Raw genomic sequence first — 23,034 nt, forward strand, 5'->3', positions numbered from 1 at the left:
TCATGATATAAAAACACGAGGCTTCTGCATAACATACAAGACTTTGGTCATTACTTATTCCTTAACCATGTGCTTTCTCACATAGTTTTTTCCCCATCCTCAGTTTAATAAAGTAAAATTTACCATTGAAGTTAATCTGACACATACTCTTTGATGTACTCATGCAATCATTATTATGCTGCATCACACATATTTAGTCTTACTTTAACAAAAGCAAACCGATATTTGTAGTTGTTGTCTGTAGTTCCAATAATTATAGTACTATTTCCCCTTTATCTTCCTCATCTTCCTCTTCCTCCTCCTCCTCTTCTTCTCCTCCTCTTCCTCCTTCTCCTCCTTCTCCTAAGAACTCCTCTTCCTCCTTCTCCTCCTCCTTTTTCTCTTCCTTCTCCTTCTCTTTCTTCTCTTCCATCTCCATCTCCTTATCCTCCTCTTGTACCTCCTATCATCTTATGGATGAGAAAATGGATATTTCTTAGAGGATGAACAATCTGGCCAGTTTCACAGCAGAGACACAGCTGGAGCCTGTCCAGTCACTCTTACTTTGCTACCCTATCTATCACACCTTAGCTTGGCATTTATAGGCCTTCATAATCTGGCTCTAGTCTATCTTTCCAACCTGAGTGCAGAAAGATCAGCTGGCTAGTTGAATGTCACATAGTTAAGCTGAGTGCCTGGGTGTATATTTGAGGATTTTCCCTTTTCTTCCTTCATGCTCTCTATGTTCCAGCAAAGCTGAACTTGGAATATCTATCATGTCTCCCACTTTTTAGCATTCATACAGTGGACTGCCTGGACTCAGCTACATTCCTTCCTCTTCTCTGCTTTTCAGAATATTCTATCAAGGCCCAGTTCAGGTGCCACCTCTTTCAGAAAGTCTTCCATGATGGAGACAGGCAGCTCTGTGACACAGTGGATAGAGCGCTGGTCCTGAAGTCAGGGAGACCTGAGTACAAATCCTGCCTGAAACACTATCAGTGTAACCCTGACAGTGTAACACTGTCTCAGATTCCTCAATTGTAAAATAAGGCCTGCTTTAAAGGGTTGTGAGCATCACATGGCAGAATATTTGTAAAATGCTTAGCACAGTGCCTGACACATAGTAGGTGTTATAAAAATACTTATTCCCTTCCCTTCCCCCCAGCCGAAAACATCCTCTCCTCCGCTTTATTCAATTGTGAAAGAGCATGTTGTCTACATCTTCCCTTTGTCATTTGTCACTGCTTTTTAAAAATACATACTTATCCAATACAATTCATCCTACCACCACTGTCCAATTCATCTCACTTAATAGAATTTAAGCTACTCAAGGGCAGGAATTGTGTCATTTAAAGGAGATACCAGCAGTGCCTCAGACTACTGGGTGGGGGTGGGGGAGACGGCTGTGATTTTATTGGTGTAAAGAATTTCTTCCTTAGTGAGAAAGTGGGGGAGAGGAATATCGAGAACTGAAAATAAAATAAAATTGAATTTAAAAAAAGATGTCAGTCAATTTTTCCATGACTCTATTCACCATCTCTGTCACTTCCCAGACTACAACGCCCCTCCCAGGCCACCACTCTCCTTTGCATATTTTCTTCTAAGCTCCTTGTGGTGGGAACTACTCTGCTTTTGGGATCTATAGCCTTGGCACATAGCAAACACTTAATAAATGCTTTTTCATTCATTCACAATATCTGTGACATTTGTTCCTCGTTTTCCATTATCATGGCTATGAACCTCGTTTGTGCTTTCATCCCCTAGGCCTGGTCTATTAAAGGAATCTCCTACATGGTCTCCCTGCAATGACCAGAGAGAGTGTGAAAGCCTTTGGTCAGTTTGGATAATTATTCAGAGTGGCAAAGGCTGACAGAACATTAGTGCCTCTTTTTCTTCCCTAATGGATAGTTTCTTCTGTCTCATATGGGCTCAGGCCCTCTCTTTCTTTTTGAACCTGGAATGTAAAAAATGAATGAAAACGCCAATGACCCAGACTAATTTCTTAGAGGCTATTTGGCCTCAATGGTGGAAGGAGGATCTCCACCCTCCCTCAGACACAGATGGAGCAAAAGGAGACAGTGAAGCTGACTCAAGTCTTTTTGAAGACAAACTGTTCCAGCTATGGATCCAATTAAAAACCAATCCTCCCAAATTATGGAGTCAGCCAACCAGAACCAGAATGTCCAGCATGCTCTACAGTCTCTCCAGATACTCCCTTTACATGGCATTACAATTCATCCTGAAGAAAGTTTCCCAGGTACTCCCAGTAGAGCGATGCCATCCAATACTCTATATACTTTATACTCCTTTTTCCTTTGAGGCTGCCCATGATATTAATTTTTACCTTAGCAGAGGGGAGAGAAGGTATAAAGTGTGATTTGTCTCAGGTTGACTTTCCCAGTCTTACCCCAGCCCCACACCAATGATGACCCAATGGTACAACAACATCCTGGTTTGGTGTTTTTACTTTGGCACTCAGACGTCCTCTGTTTATACATGGCCACATGGTTGATGAGGTGCTGAGTCCACAGAGTACAGGGACTAGCAGTGAAACCTCTGAATTACAGTGTCACATGCAGCTAATATATGTTCTTGAAAATGGACTCAGAGCACATTTTGAAATGAAAGAATGGACCCAGGGCCAAGCCCCCAAACAAGTTATGTCTCCAAAGGAAGTTACATCCAACCTTCATCATTAACAACCAAATGGTATCCTGAGTATGGCTGTGGTGTTGGCTGATTCCCAGCCACCTGAAATCTCAGGCTCTACATGATCATAAAATGTCGATGATGACAATATGATGACAACAACAACTAATACTAACATTACTACTACTAATAATAATAATGGAGGCGGAGGAGGAAGAAAAAGAAGAAGAAGGAGGAGGAGAAGAAGAAGAAGAAGAAGAAAAGGAAGGAAGGAAAGAAGAAAGAAGGGAAAAGGAAAAAGAAAGAAACCATAGATTCCATTAGGGCTATTCCTAGAGGGAACAGTAAGAGCAAATTCAACTGTGAATCCCCACTCCTTTTTTTTAAGGATGACAGTGAAATCAGGCTATTCCTGGAGGGAACAGGTAAGAGCAAATTCAACTGTGAATCCCCACTTCTCCTTTTTTTTTTTTAGTATGACAGTGAAATCAGGCTAATATCAAGGATATAAGCATAAAGGGTTGCCTTGGGGGAGAGGAGAAGTCATAAAAGAGCAACATAAATTTGGTAGGGGTGGGAAGGTGGAGATAGACCCAATCCTACTAGCTCACAGAGTATATAAATGAACCTCCAGTCTTTTTTTAAAGTGCCAGCTATCCCTCAATTCCATTCCAGTGCTAAGATTCTGATTTTGAATGTGAAGATACTTTCTTTCTCCTCCTTGGTTCACTAACTCTGAGTTTCTGCTCTGCAAACTTTGAGGCTGGGGAATTTTTCCACACCAAGGACAGCTCTGTTGGTTAAGACTCTCCTTTAGCTTATTCCACCTTACAAGGTTCAGCTAGAGCCGGGAAAGGTAATTTGAGGCCTTAGATCTTCAGCCTACCTCCATCCCAGAAGAAAGAGTCAGCTGTTTAGTGTGAGGCAATTAGGAGGAGGGTCTGCATCCTAAAAGCGGAGTGGGGGTAAAGGGCAGCATTAAATATTAACATTACAAAAAAGAATTGACAAAAGAGAAAGGACAGAGTGAAAATGATGCATAAATCTGCATAGCTAATGAAGTCAGGAAAGAACTATTCTAAAAGCTGTGTGTGATCAGGGAGAGCTGTAATAAGGGAGCACAGAAAGGAAAAGTCTGGGGGGTATTTTCGTATAACAAATGCAGTAGAAAGTTGTGAGTGTGGAAGATTTCTGACCAAGTGAAATGAAGTTTCTTATTTGATTTGAGGAAGAGAAAGGCAATAGACTCCTTGGGATCTGAATAACAGATCTTTTTTATTCTCCTGGTTCACAGTAAAGGGAGAGACTTGGTGAAATGGCTGTTGTCCTTCATCCTTGAAAAGATCAGTGACATCATGATGTGAGAAACGTGGTTTTGGGGATCACTGGACTTCCTAGGCAGGACCAAAGTCCTGAGGAAGAACCCTGTGATAATCCCTAGGGAAGGCTGTACAGACCACAGAACTTCCAGAGGAAGACCAAGTGGTAGCCCCCCTCCAATTTGTGGGGATCATAGGGCCTCCTAGGGGTCAGACCCTAAGGAAGACCCAAGTGATGGCCCCTTAGGATCGTGGTAAGATCACAAGGCTCCTGAGACAGGGCCAGAAGTCCCAAGTGATGTCCCCTTAAGAAGGCTGTGCAGACCACAGGGTTCCCCAAGGGAATCCAGAATGGTAGCCCTCTTAACACCACAGTGGGGATCACAGGACACCCCAAGCAAGATCTGGGAGTAAGCCTGAGGCAAGCTTCCACTGCTCATTGCTTCCCTTCACTTGACCTTAGGAAGATCCATGTGATTTGCCCATTCTCACCCAAAGAACTCAGGACCAGAGTGGGCAGAGGAAGAATTTTATTATGCTCCTTGAGAGAGCAGGTGTAGTGCTCACTGGAACACTCACAATGATACAGCTGTAGGAGCAGGGGTAACCATTCCCTCCACTCCTGCTAGAGTTACGGTTAGTTTACAATCTTTATTTTTTATATAGTTTTCCCAAGTTATACAGTTTATATAGGTAGGATAATAAGGATACAGAAGCAAAAGTGAAGTTAATTAGGTTTTCCTTGTCTTAGTTTAGGATTAAACTACATTCTTTTACTTCCCCTACTTTCCTTCTTTAACACATGCAAATTATGCAAATCAGCAGGCCTGGATTCTTGACCAAGACCAGACTCTAAGATAAGCTTGAACTGGTTCAAGCAGTTTGGCCTCCCTAATTCCCCTGACTGCCTTCACAAAAAGCATAAGCCTCTGACCTCTCACCTGACCCACCTTGAGGCCTGGTTTCTGCTAAAGCTGGGGTGGGGGACAGCGGGGAAGCACACCTTTAGTTCTGTGGAAACAGAACTCCTCCTCCCATTTCTTACAATTTCCCCCTCTTCTTTATTCAAATTTTGTTTCCCACATTTTTAATATTCCCTTACTCTCTCATCTGAATTTTTCTCCTTAATCATCACCCCTTTAAATATGGGAAGGATTGATTGACGCATTGACAAATCAAAGGGGGAAGTACCCTTTGTAAATACAGATACAGAGACCCAAAAGAAAACGATAATGCAATTGTCCCTTTAAGATTCAAAAGTCTTCTTCCCATAAGGCTGCCTGGCAGGGAACAACATCAGTGAAGTCTTCTGGTCCTTGGTATTTGTTCCAACCATCTCCAGCATCTTCTTCTTGCCTTCTTGTAGGAACCAGCTTTCTTTCCATTCTCCTACAAAAGTTACCTTGGCACAATTTTCTAATCCTTATACCCCAATCATTTTTACAAATTCAAAATTGGAACTTTGGCCAATTGCCATGTTTAAGAAATTTACATCAGAACCCAGTTCTTCATACTTTACATTAACTCTTTACATACTTTACTTAACATACTTTACATGAACGTTTCCTCACCAGGAGGATGATATTTCACTAAGGAATTAACAGCAGACTCCAGTACATACATAAATACATTAGATAACCAATTCTTAACACAGTACATATAACATCATAAACTTTTAGTCATGCCATGTTTCTCTGATGGCATTTACAAAATAAACCACAAGCCATTCTTCTTTTAACATTACTAATTGTAACAAGCTTTAGACAAGCATGATATTACCCAAATTACAAAATAAAATTCTCACAAGCCCTTGACTTAATTGTCTCTGTACCATTTCCAAGAAAAAAACCTAACTTAACACTAGTCCCAGTCCTATGTAATCTAAGATGTCCATAATCAATTATTTAATAGATTTATGAAAACCTTCTGATTTATAGAAATTTGCCACCAACGAGGGTAGGGACTAGAGTAAGGGGACCATATTTTCCCCAGCTTCCTGTCACCTCCAGGCAGAGGCTGTGCCAAACTGCAAGCTGCATTGAGCCAGGCCTAGTCTGCCAGGTTTCAGTTAAGTCAAGAGGGTCCTACCTCAGCACATGCTGAACAGTTGCCCCCGCAATTTTGCCAAGAAATCATACCTGCAGCTCATGCCTGCCCTCCCACAGGGCTGCTGGCATCTTGGGTCAGCCTTGCTTGATACTCACACCTGGAGTTAGACTCAGAAAAACAGTCAGTTAACAGTCCCATTAAGTCTTTGAATGGCAAGTTCCAATAATTGGTGACTATAATTTCACATTGCCTGAGGGACAATCCTAAAAGCTAGCTCTAAATAGCTTGCATGCATTTCCTCCCTTGTTCATAAAATCTCCCATTAAGATCATAAGTTACTGCTCTAAACACATTTGCATCAGGTTTCGCCTCTATTTTTCTATTCTTCTCTAATTATGCCTGATCTGAAAAGAATTCAACCATAACTTTGTTTTAGATGATGGAATGAATTCAAATCCACATTTCCATCAATACAGAATATTCTACAACTTCTCTCCTAACGAGACTTATGTTGAACTTCCTTTTCCTAAACTGAAGATGTCTCTGATTTTAGTTCCAATGATTACACTGTTTGTATTAATACCTAATGCTCTTATATCACTTCAAAACATCTAAGGACTCTATCTCACATAAATACAATATAACTTTAAATCCCCGCCTTAGTCTAAGGGATAATGATTCAACCTTACATTTTGTAAACAATATTGTCTCATAAGACTTCTTTTCCCTTTTCCCCCAATATTCCCATTAATTCTTTAGAAGCCACAATATCTTCATTTGGCTATACAAGAGTACCAATGTACCAGTCATTTGATTAAACAAGAAGATTTCACATATTTGCATTTATCCAATTTTCCATTTTCACCCATAAACCAACTTCTTTCACAATGGTAACAGATTCTGGCAGATACATTCCTTTTGTCACTACCAGTTTATTTCTGATTACAGAGATCTGCCATAAAAAAAAAATCCTCAATCCATCTCACCCCGAGAGTGGGTTCTTTTACATCAGATGGGAAGCTTACTAATGAAAAACTACCAAACCAAACCCCATCTCAATCTAATCTTATCTGCTGACTTTTAAGAAGCCAAGTTTGGAGGCTTCTGACCCCTACTGTTCTCTTTCTTTCAGTAAAACTCAAATCCCTGTAACCTGCTGCTCCTCCCCCTTCCTTCCCTTCTGACTGGTGAGCAAAGGTAAAACTCCTTCTTCTTATCTAGCTAAGGGCGGGGAGGAGTAAGGAATGCAGACTGCCGTTTGAAACATTCCTTACCTCAAAAACCTAGAATAAGACATTGAATGGGCCTTCAACACCCCCTCCCCCAAGGCTTCTATAGATAAGCATTAATTCCCCAAGTATAAGGTTCTCACCCAGAAACTCCAAAACTCACAGTAGTTTTGAACTGCAACCAATTAGCTTACAGGTGGAAATTCAGCAGGCCTTCTAAAAATTATACAAAAAGATTTTACAGAACATTTTTCAAAAGTATTTTCCCTTCTTTAAAACAGTTTAAAATTGTTCCTGATATAAACAGGGATTGTCACTAAACTTTCATGAAGAAAAATTATTTGGACAGCTCTAAAATGAGATGTGTCTCCTTCTTAAAGCAAAATAACCTTTAAACATGGGATTCATTCACAAATTCCCAAAGTGCCATCACAAATTAGTCCATAAACCTCCAGATCAACATACACAAATGTATCTTTAGATGATACAAGCCTGAAAATCACACCCCTATACCTTTCAAAGTATTATAACAACTCAATTCTTTGTTATTACAGAGTTTCTAGATATCACAAAATTCTTTAGTCAAAAAGGTGTTGTAATGGGAGAATGCTTAGTTCTATACATTACTACCCAAATTAAACTAGCCCCATCACAATAACAAAGTTTACCAGGACTTTAAAGCTTTGTCCATAGGAATTCCTCCACCCCGAAAACTTTACACAAGATTGAATATCCAAAAGCCCTTGGTTCAGTTAACAACCTCAATTTCTAATTAAGTACAATCTTAATCTACAACATCTAGATTACGAGAGGAATTGTTTTAATCGCTAGTGGTAACATTTTAATTTCTAAGGCCCGATACTCTTAGCATTGTAAAGAAAAGATTACTGTTTATAAAACCACATTTTTAACAGTTCACAATGTATCCTGAATTGACAGAGATTACAAGGGGACCCAACAAGGCCTTTGTATAAAATATTTGATCTATAGCAATAACAATTTCAACTGAACTTCCCGACAAAACTTGGAAGTTATAATTTCCTAGGTTATAGCAATTATCCAACTTCTTAACCTAATGTAACTCTACAAAATTTATACTATAGAAATGTAATAATGCCCTAACATTATTATGTATGTAAAATTTGAACTACTCATTTCAGTCTAGGTAATACATTTCTAAACCAAATATGACAGTTTAAAATTATCAAATTTTCATCACATCCTTTAAAGGCACCCAATTCACATATCAAACTCAGATTAAAATCACATAACGGTCTTCTCAAATTTTACAACCTAAGAGAATTTTAGAAATACAGAAACAATAAATTTCAGGTGACATCAATTGCATTTCCAGATTACCACATATAGGAATTATTGATTCTATTTCTTTCTGGCATATATAAAAATTGAGCGAAAAACCTGTTGACCCTTCCAATAGATAGGGGTCCATTCTAAGATCGGTACCCGGAATCCTCACCCTTAACTCCCATAACCTTTAGGGTTTTTCTCTCAATGTTTACCCCAGTGGGTAGCATACAAAAGGAAGACCTCTCTGCCCCTGTGTCTACCAATAATATTATGTCTTCCTTATGATCCCCAACCTTTAGGTTTACTAGGGGTTCTCAGCTGGGTTTAGAGAGAAAGAACCCCAGACCCCAACAGTCTTCTTCCTCAAAAGTGAGGAGAGGAGCTACCTGTTCTTCCTTTCTTAACTCAGGACACTCTCTCTTAAAATGTCCTTTATTACAATAGTGACAGGTTGTCCTACCTGACCATTTACCCACATCTCTCCTATGTCCTGAAGCCCTGTGCCCTTTGAGATTCTCCCTTAAGGATTGTTTATGATTGCCTCATCCTTCTTGCTTCCTCATAACTTCCCTCATAGTATTGGCCATGACCCAAGCTTTCTGTTTCTGTCTTTCATCCTCCTGCCTTACGTACACTTTCTGAGCCTCTCTCGATAATTCGTCTATTGGTCTCTCACTCCATCTCTATGATTTTTACAATTTCTTATTTATATCTGGCCATGCCCTAGTGACAAAGTTTACTTTTAGCATCCCTTGGGCCACAGTGATGAGGGCACAGTCTCTGGGAACCCCCTTGAGCTGTCCTTGAATCTTCCAACTAGATCTGGCCTTCCCCTAAGGCCATAAGCCTTACATTATCATTAGGCCCAAATCTCTACCTAGCCTTGCCCTTATTGTCGAGCTACTTCCATCCTCCCATTTCTTACAATTAGGATATCTTGACTTGCTCATGAATTGGATTTAAGTGATTCAGAGCTGTGCAAAGTCATCAGGGTCACCCTCTCTTCCAGACACATCAGAGTCTGGTGGTAGATGGTCCAGGATGCAGCGGATGACCTTGGCCTTTCTAAATTAAGGTCTTTCCCAGGCCTCAGTTCCTGAGGCAAATGCCCATTTAATGACTAAGGGCCAGCTAGGTAAGAATTGAGACAAAAGATGGTATAATTTACCAATGCAAAAATATTGATCTGGGAGGGGAAGATCCTCAAGGTTTCTGGTCACAACAGAAAACAATTGAACTGAAACCAGAGAAACAGAAAAGTCGAAGTTACAGTCTTCACATTGGTCTTAAGTCTTTTCCTTAGGAAAAGTGTTGGAGATGGGAGCAAAATCATAACAAGGGTGACTGGGGAGGCTGACTGAGACAGGCCAATATAGCGGCCCTGTCCCAGGGCATATTCAACAGTTTAGAAACTTCATGGTGTCCCAGGATAGTGTTTCTACCTGCAAGCATCCCCAGGTGAGCTCCCTCCGGTCTCCACTCAAGACGACAGCCTACAGTGAGCTTCCCTTCCCCCATTTGTCTCAAGTACAAAATTACTAGCTTTTTTTTTTTCAAGTTGAGAGTCCTCAGTCTACACCTACTTGGAGTACTGGTACCTATTAACACAATGCTAATTCACTGTTCCACAGAGAGACAAAGCCAACTTGGATATGATGATGAAGACAACTACAATAAAAACAATAAAAATAATGAAATGTAGGTTCTGTTAGCAGGGCAATCTCTACAGGGATTTGAGACCATCCCTACAGAGAACGGCTAGTGGCCAATTCAACTGTGGATGCCTGATCTTCCCTTTTAAATAGATTGTGGTGAAATCAGGTTAACATCAAGAATTTGAATGTAAAGGGTAGCCTTGGGGGAGAAAATGACCAAGGCTGGTAGGAGTGGAGAGGAAGGTATAAGCCCAATCCTACCCTCTTTATTATAGGATAATGAATCCAGAGCTGGAAGGAAACTTAGAACTCATCTGGTCCAACTTCCTCATTTTACAGAAGAGGAGACTGAGACCTGGAGTGCCTTCCCCAAAGAATATATCTAAAAAACTGAGCTAAACTCAAACCAGGCTTTCTGACTTCAAATGGAGGCCTCGTCCTACTACACACTGCACTGTGTTTTCGGTACAGCAATTTACTAAACTTCCTAGCTCCATGATTCTTGCCACAAAATAGGCAGAAGCCTCTCAGTCAATCAGGGCACAACAAACAACAACAACAACAACAACAACAACAAACAACAACATTACAGCTATACTTTAGAGTTAGTCTGGTAAATCATTCCAGCCAATGAAGGATTTTTATTTAAATTTTGAATCTTTCTTCTAGTGTTGAATTATAAAACTCAAAATTGAAAGGAACCTTGGGTGTCATCTACTAGACCAACCAATATCAAAACAATAATCCTCTCCATAATATACCCAGAAAGTGTGCAGCCATCCTTCTCATGAATACCTCTAGTGGGAAGCCACTACTTCTGGAGAGAGCCTCATCCTTCTTTCTTTCTTTCTTCCTCTTTCCTTCCTTCCTTCCTTTGTTCCTTCCTTCCTTCCTTTGTTACTTCCTTCTTTCCTTTGTTTCTTCCTTCCTTCCTTTGTTTCTTCCTTCCTTCCTTTTTCTTTCTTTCTTCTCTCCTTCCTTCCTTCGTCTTCCTTTTCCTTCCTTCTTCTTCTTCCTTTCTTTCTTCTTTCTTCTTTTCCTTCCTTCCTTCCTTTCCGTCCTTCCTTTCCTTCTTACTTCCTTTCTTCTTTTCTTTTCTTCCTTTCTTCTTCTTCTTCTTCCTTCCTTTCTTCCTTCCTTCCTTCCTTCCTTTCTTTCTTCCTTTCTTTCTTTCTTCTTTCTTTCTTCTTTTCTTTCTTACTTTCTTTCCTTCCTTCTTCTTTCCTTCCTTCCTTCCTTTCTTCTTCCTTTCTTTCTTTTCTCTTTTCTCTTTTTCTTTTCTTCTTTCTTTCTTTCTTTCTTTCTTTCTTTCTTTCTTTCCTCCTTCCTTCTCCTTTCTTTCTTCTTTCTTTCTTTCTTTCTTTCTTTCTTTCTTTCTTCTTCTTCTTCTTTCCTCCTCTCTTTCTTTCTCTCCTTTCTCTCTCTCTCTCTCTCTCTCTCTCTCTCTCTCTCTCTCTCTCTCTCTCTCTCTCTCTCTCCCTCTCTCTCTCTCTCTCTCTTTCTTCCTTTCTTGACTATGTCTTCCTATGTTACCTAGGCTGAAGATGTAAGGGCTGCTGATGGGGCTGGTCGGCAGGAGAGCTTCGACCTGCTATGTTTTCTGATTTGGGCCACTTCGCCTTTCTTAGGAAGCCTGGTGGCCTCCCATTCCCTGGGAGCTTCCTAAATTAAGGAGAATTTAGTGTGACCACCCCTGTTGGCTACTGTAGCAGCTCTGAACTCCCAAGCTCAAGAGATTCGCCAGTCTTAGCCTTCTGCTCGCTGAGATTACAAGTGTGTGCTGCCAGGTTCAACCTCCCACTTCACTTTTAACTAGCTCTAATCTCTAGGACATTTTTTCTCTACATCCATCCTAAACCAGTATCTTTACAACAACCATGCATTACTCCAAATTCTGCCTTCTGGGGCCAAGCAAAACAAATGTAATGCCCTTCCACACAACAGCCCTTGAACTCTCACATCCCTCAGGAATCTTCTCTTTTTCTGCCTTAAAATACCCAGTTTCTTCAACTGACCATCCTATAGAAGTAACCAGAAGGCTTTCACCCTCTATCACTATCCCCTGGACATTCTCCAACTCAACAATGTCATTCCTAAAATGACATGCAGACATTTCAAACCAAGCATAATACTCTAGATGTGGTCTGACCAAGGCAGAGGACAGAGGAAGTATCACCTCCTGGGGTCCCTACTGGACACACTGCCTCTCTTGATTCAGCCTAAGATCACAAGTTCTTTTGGACACCATATCATACTGTAGACTCACACTGAACTTGTCGTTCACCAGAATCACTAGATCTTTTACAGACAGACTTCTGTCTAGCCATGTTTCCCCTATCTTGTACATGTGAAGTAATTTTTTTTAAAAAATCCAGGTTTAAGACTTCCCATTTATCCCTATTAAATTTTATCCTGATAAATTTGTTGTTGTTGTCAAGATCTTTTTTTAAAAAATACTTTAAATACTTATTCTGCTATCCAAGGTCCTAGCTCATTCTTATCTTTCTACCACCTTCAAATTTGATGAGTGCCATCTATGTCTTTATCTGAGTTATTGACATTTAAGTCATTGTATTAGCACGCTATTCATACATTTGATGTGTGTCATCTATGTCTGTATGAGAATCAGTCTAGGAAACAGACAAAGCTTCACACTAAATTGGAAAGGGTTTTAAATAGCAAATAGAGGAGTTTGTATTTTACCCTAGAGACAGGAAGCCACCGAAGCTTTCTGGATATGATATTCCACTGTATTAATATACCTCGTTTGTTCATTCTCCCATCAAGGGGCACTCACCTTGTTTCCCATTTTGGGGTAGTGAGATTTTATTCTAAGGTAGATAAAGGAAGCTGAATATTCTAATCTAGGATAAAAATCAGCAACAAAACAACCCAGACAACCTTGAATACTCCAGTCTTGCTGTAAGTCAGAAAACCTAAAGATAAAGAAATGAGTTGATAGAATTCCTCTGAACTGGGACCTGTACTCGCAGTTGTTCAGTTGTGTCCAACTCTTCATGATCCCATTTGGTATTTTCTTGGCAAACATGCTTGAGTGGTTTGCCGTTTCCTTCTCCAGCTGATTTTACAGATGAGCAACTGAGGCAAATAGGGTTAAATGACTTTCCTAGAAGTCACACAGCTAGTAAGTATCTGAGGCTAGATTTGAACTCAGGAAGATCAGGAAGTCTTCCTGATTTCAGACCCGGCACTCTATCTGCTGTGCCACCTAGCTGCCCTCTGTACTCATGGACCACTCATTAATCACTTTAACTGTTCTTATCTCTATATCTTTCTTCCTCTTGGTGAAGAGGCTATCCCAGCCATCTTGCACTCAAAGACTATTCATTAATCACTCTAACTGTTCTCATCTATATGTCTTTCCTCCTCTTATTGAAGAGGTTATTCCAGCCATCTTGCATCAAAATTATTGGTAAAAATGTTAAATAGTAACAAAATCTCATGGTACACCACTACATGTGTCACTCTAGGGCAGAGTTTCTTAACCCACTCCATACTACAGACTGGCAAAACATCTAAAATTTTCTCCACTCTCTATAGCTTCAGTGTCATAGCTCTGGGAGAGGGCAGAGAGTTGATAAGAATGAAGAACTGAATATAGAATAGAGAGAAAGATGAGGAGAAAGAGAAGTCAACATTTTTTCAAGTTTATAGATTAAAAAAAATAAGGATCTTTGATAGTAAAATCATGATGGCCCATAACATTTTGCCATGGATGGGTGGTTGGGCAGAACTGCTCCAGGATGATAAGGATCCATTAATTAGCATTCTCTTGGCTCTCTTGTTTAATTTTTCCAGCCCACATAGCTGTATATATTATCTAGGTCACATTCTTCTCTTCTTCTACATGTATGTCATGAGAGATTTTTTAAAGCCCAATTGAAATCAAGATACATCATGTCTTAACCATTCTTCTTACCTACCAGTCTAGTAACCTTTCAAAGGAAATGGGTTTGGTTTTGCTTGGCATTCTTAGTGTGCCCTTTGCTTGGTTCTAGTGATCACCTTTTTCTTTTCTAAATCCTCAGAATTCATCTAATAACTTTTCATAGACTTTTTTTTGTGCGTGTGTGAGGCTATCAGGCTTAAGAGACTTGCCCAGGATCACACAGCTAGAGAATTTTGCAAACTTACTGGCATCATTTTCTAGATCTACTTTCTCTTCCTTCTTTTTTTAAAAACAATGGAAACATTAGTCCTCTTTTGGCACCTTTTCCATTCTTTGTGATTTTTTAAATCATGTCTTCACGGTCTTTCATTTATCTATAATGTAATTCAGAGATTTGAACCCATTCAAAGCTTTTAGATGACACCTTACTACTACAGTGCTCCCTCTTGAGGCCACCGTCCTCCAATTGACATTCATACCCCTTGCATGGGTCCCCAAGATGGAAGCTACTACCCCAGGATTTAAGAATACTCTGTGGAAGTGCACTACTAAAGCTATAGCTCATGAGCCTCCACCAGCATGCTTACCTTTAATGTTTGGCCTGCAGAAACATTTAGCTTAAAGCAAAGTCATGTACTAGATGGCATAGAAAATTAATTAATAAATTAAAAGTAGCTATTAAACATTGCCCCTATAACTTCAGAAATATGACATGGTATCAGTCAGAGGACTGAGAATACACATAGAGCACCCTGGTGGTAAGGCACACATGTAGGAAATGAATGTGGTTAGGATGACTCACATGCCCAGGACTGAGAGGTCCAAATACCCTTTCTTTTCTTGTGAATCCCTTATGCTGTTGCACTCTGAGAAGGTCACTCAATTGGACCCCCTGAGTCTATTCCTATATATAGCTCAATTACTGATTGCCAGCATAGTAACTGTCTCTATACCTCCATCACTGGCTCTCTTCTTTGCTCCAGATGTCACCCTTCTCAGAACTTTCTGCACTCATGTCTTTTTTACTTCCTACTGGCTGTTAAGACTCCTAATGGGCAAATAACCCCACTGTAAATCTTTATGGTCAATGCAGGGGGAAGGAAGGAGAGGAATTCTGTCCCACTCCTACTGCCCTCTGGTAGAGGTACAAGGAAAAAGGTAAAGAGCAATCCCATCTCAAGAGCTAGATTCCTTCTCCATAGGTAGCTCTCTTCTATGCTGCCAGGGGTCATGCTCCACAAAGTCTTGGTTTATTGCCTGACTCCATATCTGACAAGTTATCATTTAAAAGGCTGCCATGAACACAGTTGATTTTCTATTATTCAGTGGTAAGCTGCCCTCCAATTCCATCAGGGAAAATATTTTCACATTTTGTAAAGAGATAGCAGGGTGTATTGGGCAGTGTTCTGTGAAGTTTGGATTCAGACAAAGAGAGACACTTGAGGACCTAGAGGGCCACATGTGGCCTCAAGGCCACAGGTTCCCCACCCCTGGTATAGGGTGTTTAGGGAGGACTAGCACTTCTGGTGTGAAGGCTTGCTGAGCCCTTTACAAGGCTGTTCATCCACCTTTGATATCCACCTTTCACCCTACTCTCACCCGCGGCTCTAAGAAGCTATAGCATGTGCAGAAGCCACAACCCAGTGAAAACCATCTCAGCAGATGGGCTAAACCAGGTTGAGGGTAACCGACAGGCTTCAAACATGTCAGTGAAGTCAGGGGATATTTACCCCAAGCATGTGAAGATTTCCCCAAGCAGAATGGGTGGATGAGAACAATTTATTCCAGTGGTTGATGGTTGAAGTAGGTGCCATGAAGCACTTAGAACTTGGGCAGACATTGAAGATGCCAAGGTCATCCTGCATCCTGGGCTATTTCCCAGTCATCCTGACTTTTGTCTTGACACTGGATTTTGATGACTTGAAAGAGAGTGTGAGGCTGATGACTTTGTGCAACTCTGCCTTACTTAAATCCAGTTCACCCACCAGCCAAGACATCACCTGTTATGTCATCAGTCCTCTTGGAAAAAGAACAGCAGCAAGATGTAGAAATGCCTTTGCACTTCCTTGAACACATTCACACCCATTTGTCTGTTATCTACCCCTTCTTTGATTTCATCAACTGGACTGGGGTTGGGATGGAGGAGAGAGATCAATTAATCTAGTGTCCTTACCAAATAGACTGTCTTTTTGTGGAACTTAGGTCCAGATCTAAAATGATTAACTCATCTGAAACTAGAGTGGCCAGGCAGAAGTTGCAAAGGGACAGATATGGTCTTGATATAAGGAAAAACTTCCTGACAATGAAACATATACAAAAGTGGAATGGCATTTGGAGGTAGTGCCTAGAGAGTTTAAGATCCCTTCACTGGAGGTCTTTAACCAGACACCGGATATAGAAAAAGTAATATCAGTTAGGGAAACTAGTGCTCAAGCTATTTACATGACTTCTTTGTCTTCTGAAGCATAAAAAGCCTAGTCTGTGGGGAGCTGGCATGCTAGAATGTTAACAGAATTCCAACTGCCATGGATTTCAGAAAAACCTGGAGAGATTTATATGAATTGATGCTGAGTGAAGTGAGCAGAACCAAGAGAACGTTGTACATAGTAACAGCAACACTGTGCCATGATCAGCTATGATAGACATAGCTGTTCTCAGCAATACAGTGATCCAAGACAATTCCAAAAAACTCATGATGGAAAATGCTATCTATCCACATCCAGAGAAAGAACTATGGAGTCTGAATGCAGATCAAAATGTACTATTTTCACTTTTTTTTCATTGTTTTTTGTTTTTTCTTTCTCGTGGTTTTTCCCTTCTGTTTTGATTCTTTTTTTCACAATATGACTAATGTGAAAACATTTTTAACATGACTGTACATGTATAACCTCTGTCAAATTGCTTGCTGTCTTGAGGAGGGGGAGGAAGGGAAGGAGGGTGAAAAATTTGGAACTCAAAATTTTACAAAAATGAATGTTGAAAACTATCTTTACATGTAATTGGAAAAATTAAAATACTATTAACTACAAAATAAAAAGTAAGAGGAATTCCAACTGCCTTGTAGTACCTCTTTCTGACCCAAAGTTGCCATAATGAATGCAGAGGTAGAGAAGGAAAGCATTCATTGGAATTAATAATTACTAATTCTATCCTTTTGAATCTCTAATTGAAATAAATTTATTTTTATTTAATTTTGTGATTGATAATTTTTTTACTTTTTATTCCTCAGCCTGAATCACTGTACTGGCTCAAGCTAGGCCCGGCCCAGAATATTTGTGGGTGTTTTGTAGCAGGGTAATGGGTTGGACTAGATACCAAAGTCCTTTCTTCTGAAATTCTGCATTTCTGTGATGCATTTGGACTAAATGAACTCAGAGATCCCAGAGGAGCACTGATTATTCAGTCTTCAGCCTCTTCATAAAGGGAGTTCCAAGGTGAAGTTCTTTCTGCAAACCACATTTGATTGCAAAGTGTGCTCCCAGCCGTGCCAAATTTCTGTCTGTGCTAAATGCTTAGGGATTTGAAAATTTTCAAGTACAGTGTGGGTGAAGTGAGAGAGGAAAGTCAAGTGCCTAATCAAATCGACAAATATTTATTGAATACTTTAAAAACTCTTGATTGGCTAGAATGTTGGCCCAAACTAATAAGATTAAATTTTTAAAAGGATAAATGTTAAACTCCTACCCTTAGGTTGAAAATAATTAACCAAAATAAAACCGGATGGGGTGACCTGCCTTAACAATAATTCATATTGAAAAAAAAGTAGGGGCTTTCAATGACGAAAAGTATGATATCATTATGATGGTGATATTATAACAACGGTATATTGTTAGAGTATATACATATATATAATATTATAATAACAGCAGTACAATTATTTTTGTTTCTGAATTCTTTCCCTTTCATCAGCCCTGTCCCACTCATTGAGAAAGCAGGAAAAATAAAACCCATTCCAAATATGTATTGCCCCCCAGAAAAAAAATGTCTCAGTCTATACTCTGAGTACATCAGCTTCCTATCAGGAGGTGAGTAGCATGAGTCCTCTGGAATTGTGGATGGTCATTGTGTCTATCGAGTTCCTAAGTCTTTCAGAGTTATTTGTCTTTACAATTTTGTTATTATTGTATAAATTTTCTCCTAGTTCCTCTCACTTCATTTTGCATCAGTTCATAAAAATCTGCCCAGGTTTCTCTGAAACCAATCTTCTCATCATTTCTTACAGCACAAGAACATTCCATTACATTCAAATACCATAACTTGTTCAACCCTTCCCCAGTTAATGGGTACTCCCTTGGTTTCCGATTCTTTGCTACCATGAAAAGGGTTGTAACAAATATTTTTGTATAAATGGATCCTTTTCCTCTTTCTTCAAACTCTTTGGGGTATAGACCTAGTAGCAGTTAAAGGGTATGCACAGTTTAATAGCTTTTGAGGCACAGTTCCAAATTGCTTCCCAGAATGACAGCCCTCCTTTTGGAAAATCTTTCAAAGTGTGTTCAGGATCCTCTAACTTGTCAAAATAACCATGCGAGCCCCTCCTCCCAGAAGTTCACAAAGTCATTTCCCTTAGAATCTAAGCAGTGAATCTGTCACAAGCACTGGTCTGTTATTCCCAGAATCTTTGAGTTCATCTTGGCAAAAACAAATTGAAGGCTAGCCACAAGTTCACAAAGCAACTAACCTGGTGAATGAAGTCAAAGTGTAAACTTTGCGTGATGCCAAGAGTAGGTTGAGAATTTCCATAACCATATAGGGGTTATTTTGCAGAAGTGCCAATATGTGGCTTTTGAGGTCCTAACTCACACTGAGGAAGTTGGTTGTATGTTTTGTTTTCCTCTGCTGGTTAGTTTAAAAACTCCCAGATGCAAGGCCATATGTTACTCTTATGAATTGGAGCTTAAGCTTCAGGTCTTCATAGCAGACCCACCAAAGGTAGAATCTTCACTGCTGGGGCAGAGGTGATAAATTCACTCGGAAGGGATTCCCCAAAGGCCCAGCCACCACTGACTTGGTGGCTTTATCACTCTTACAAGGGAGAGGAGGGGGCGACAGTCACTTGAGTCATACCTGGGGAAACTCTTCTGAGTAGCCTAACATGATGAGAACTGACTAGTAGAGACAAAGAATGGCTATCACCTCAGTAGAACATCATAAACTCTTTGAAGGTAGAGACTGTTTTCACTAGTTTTTATCTTTGTGTGTTTTTGCTGAGTTGTTTTTAGTGGTGTCTGACTCTTTGTGACCCCATTTGGAATTTTGTTGGCAAAGATATTTGGTGTGGTTTGCCATTTCGTTCTCCAGCCTACTTGAAAGATGAGGAAACTGAGATGAACAGGGTTAAGTGTGTTGCCCAGGGTCACACAGCTAGTAAGTGTCTGAGGCCAGATTTGAACTCAGGTCTTCCTGACTCCAAGCCCTGCACCCTACCAATTCCACCACCAAGCTGCCCCTATTTTTGTTTACCCAACATCTAACACAGCCACCCAGAACAGTGCCTTATACATAAGCATTAAAGAAATGCTTGTTGTGTTGGGTTAGAATGACCTATAAACTGTCACCCTTTCATGTTCACTTCATACTGCCCTCATCCAAATATTTGCTTGGAAATCCTACCTTCCTTTGCCAGCTTAACACACATTTCCAAGGCTCTCTTTGGGGTTTGAGATGGAAGAGATGAAGTAGGTAATGGAGAGAGCACGGATAAGCTTACAGCTCTGCTAGCAGTCTACAATTTTATGATGATTTAAAGCCTGACCAAGGAACCTTATCTCGTCCTTCACTGCATTTTCACCAACAAATTTAGTGCCAAGAACAGAGGCTGGATTTGGAGTCAGAAAACCCATGCCTTATTCCCGGAGTGAACTTAGGCAAATCATTTAACTTCTCTGGGTCTCAGTTTCCTCATCTGTAATATGGGAAACTCTAGAGCCCCGGCTCTAGATCAAAGACTCATAATCATTTTATTTTTACTTTTTTTTTTTTGCAGGGGGGAAGGCAGGGCAATTGGGGTTAAGTGACTTGCCCAAGGTCACACAGCTAGTAAGTGTGTCAAGTGTCTGAGGCCAGATTTGAACTCAGGTCCTCCTGACTCCAGGGCCAGTGCTCTACTCACTGCACCACCCAGCTGCCCCCTCATAATCTTAATAGTGAAAATGGCACTAACGTAGGGAAACAGAGGGCTAGAGTTTGAACCCTGGCTCCTCATACTGATGACATGATCTTGAGCACGACTTTTTATTTCTCCGAGTCTCAATGTTCTCATTCATAAAATGGGGATAATAATACTTTATTTTGCCTACCTCACAGGACTACTCTGAGGCCCGATCCAATCCAACAAGCATTTATCAAGGGATTACCAAATTCAAAGCACAGCACCAGGTATAAGGAATACAAAGAGAAAATGAGAAATAGCTCCAACTCTCAGAGGGCTTACTGTGCAAGTAAAGATCTTGATAGGCATGTAAACAGAAAAGTTTGTCTGTGATAATTTGGAGAGAAGGAAGTGGAACAGTAAGGGCAGGAGGAAAGGTTTCTGGTTAGAGATGGGCCCTCAGCTGAGCTGTGAGCCTCCCAGAAGGTAGGAATTCTAAGATGCAAAAGTAGGTATCAAATGAGATCAACTTAGAACTCCAAAGATCTGTATAAATACCTTTATTGTTGCTTTTATTACTCAAACATGTTTTCGATGGCCAAAACTCATCATGCTGTTTTTAAAAAGTGTATCTCAAGAATTTGAGGATGGTACTTTTTTTTTTTTTTTTAGCATTCTGTCTTCGAGATGTCTCCCTGGTACCTTCTAATGGGATAGAACAGGGTAGAGGTGGAGGGAGGCAGAAACAATGGTCTGGGTTGGGAATGAGTAAGCAATTACATAAGCCGTTGGAGAGGGGGTGGGGGAAATTCTTGTGCAAGCCATCTTGGCTTCCTTTGTTGCTTTTTCCTTCCCTTCCCACCTCAAGTTATGCCTTACTATGCGTAGCCAAATAGGTTCCCAGAAGTTTCAATTTCAAGATAATTCTCATTTCATTTCTCAACTTCTCTCCATTTCTAAAGGCAGTTGTCATATGATGATGGCACCCATGCGACTAAACAAAATCTAGGGTAGATGGCCGATAATTATAAATACCTAATAATTAGCTCCTTAAAGTTAACAAAACAATTTACGTACATCATCTCACTGGTTACTCAAAACAACTCTGTAACATAGGTTTAATCACTGAGTGTCATCGATGGGCACTTGTTTAGAGTTCCATGCTTTACTTGGTTGGTTAGTACGTATTCTGCTGTGATGGAACCACTGAGTGAGTGTTGTTCTCTATGGTTACCAGAGAGTCCGAGACCTTCTATGCCTCAGCTCTATCTCTCACCATGGGGTTGGCCCTCTTTGAAGGATGAATAACAGCAACAGTATCACCTGCTGGGTTACGGGTATGGAGAGATAAGGAGGGCCCCAATCAGAACTTAGATCTGAGCCCCTGCCAACTGGATAAACCCACTTTCTTCTGGATATGCTGTATTTTGATGAGGAATAGACACATGACCTTTACATATATACATACATAGATGGATCCATAGATAGATAGATAGGTAGAGATAGACACAGAGAGAGAGATAGACAGGGAGGAGAGAGAGAGAGAGAGAGAGAGAGAGAGAGAGAGAGAGAGAGAGAGAGAGAGAGAGAGAGAGAGAGAGAAAGAGGGAGAGAGAGAGAGAGAGATAAAAGAGTTAGATACATAGATACACAGATACATAAATAGAAAAACAAATAGTATTGTTTGTAGGGGAGAGTTGAAAATACTTGTTTAAAGGAATCTCAGTGATGATTAAGTCCAATTTATACCTGACCAAGAATTTGGTAGATAACAAGGCCAAAAAAGGTTATAGAAGCTTTACTTGAAGCCCTCTGGGTGGGGAAATCCATTCCCAAGGCTTCCCATTCCCCTTCAGGATAATTCTAATTGGTGTTAAGTTCTTCCCTACACGGAGACTACATTTCTCTCTCTTTAACTTCTGCCCTCTGTTGCTAGTTCTGCCCTCTGGGACCAAGTAAAACAAGTTGAATTCCTTCCCACATAATAACCCTTCACATGCTCGAAGACAGTTAGAATATCCCCCTTGAGCCTTTGCTCATCTGGAGTAGGTATTACAATGTTTATTTTACTCACTAATGGATCGAACGGAAAATGTAATTATTTGCAATTGTTTTATAGGCTTAGATTGCAAGATTAGCATGAAATTATTTACACCCTTCTAGGCATTGTGCAGGTGTCACAACAGGAACAGTGGCACCTTGGGTTATGGCTGTGTTTGCCAACCATCTGGGCTTACCTTAGGAGTGGATAGCTAAGATCGGTAATACATCATTATCTTAGCCCTCAGAACAGCTGTTTGGGCCTTAGTGAGTTCATGGATTCTCTCTACTGACAATTAATAGTAGGACTGATTATTGGATATGTAGGATGATCCATGCACTCAGCACTTCCCTCGGAAATGGTGGACAAAACCCTGCTCAGTGGTCCTTTGCTTGGCCTTCTTGCTCTAAGCCCTGAAAAATCTGGATGAAGTAGTGACCACTAGTAGGATATAGCTTTTGAAATCTAAGTAACTCTGACTTCTCTTTCATACCCAAGATAATGCTTTGTAATTTAAGTAGTTATCTGGAGTAGGTGGTGCAGTTCTTAAAGCATCCCAAGAGCGTTATTCCCTTTAGGAGGATTGAATGGCCTAGTACCAGAATTGCTTCCCTAATCTATTGGTCATGTAGCTTTCTTGTAGCTGACCACAATAAAGTCTTGTGCGAGGCATCTCAGAGGCAGCCAGGGACTGGAAGACAATTTGTGAGCTGTGACTCTTGGGATCTTCAGATATCCAGAAAAAGGATACATGATGGCCACATGGGTGTTTAGGGAGTTAGTAGGATCTGCTGTCCTCCAGAT

The sequence above is a fragment of the Trichosurus vulpecula genome, chromosome 7, assembly GCF_011100635.1.
Source record: "Trichosurus vulpecula isolate mTriVul1 chromosome 7, mTriVul1.pri, whole genome shotgun sequence".
NCBI lineage: Eukaryota > Metazoa > Chordata > Mammalia > Diprotodontia > Phalangeridae > Trichosurus > Trichosurus vulpecula.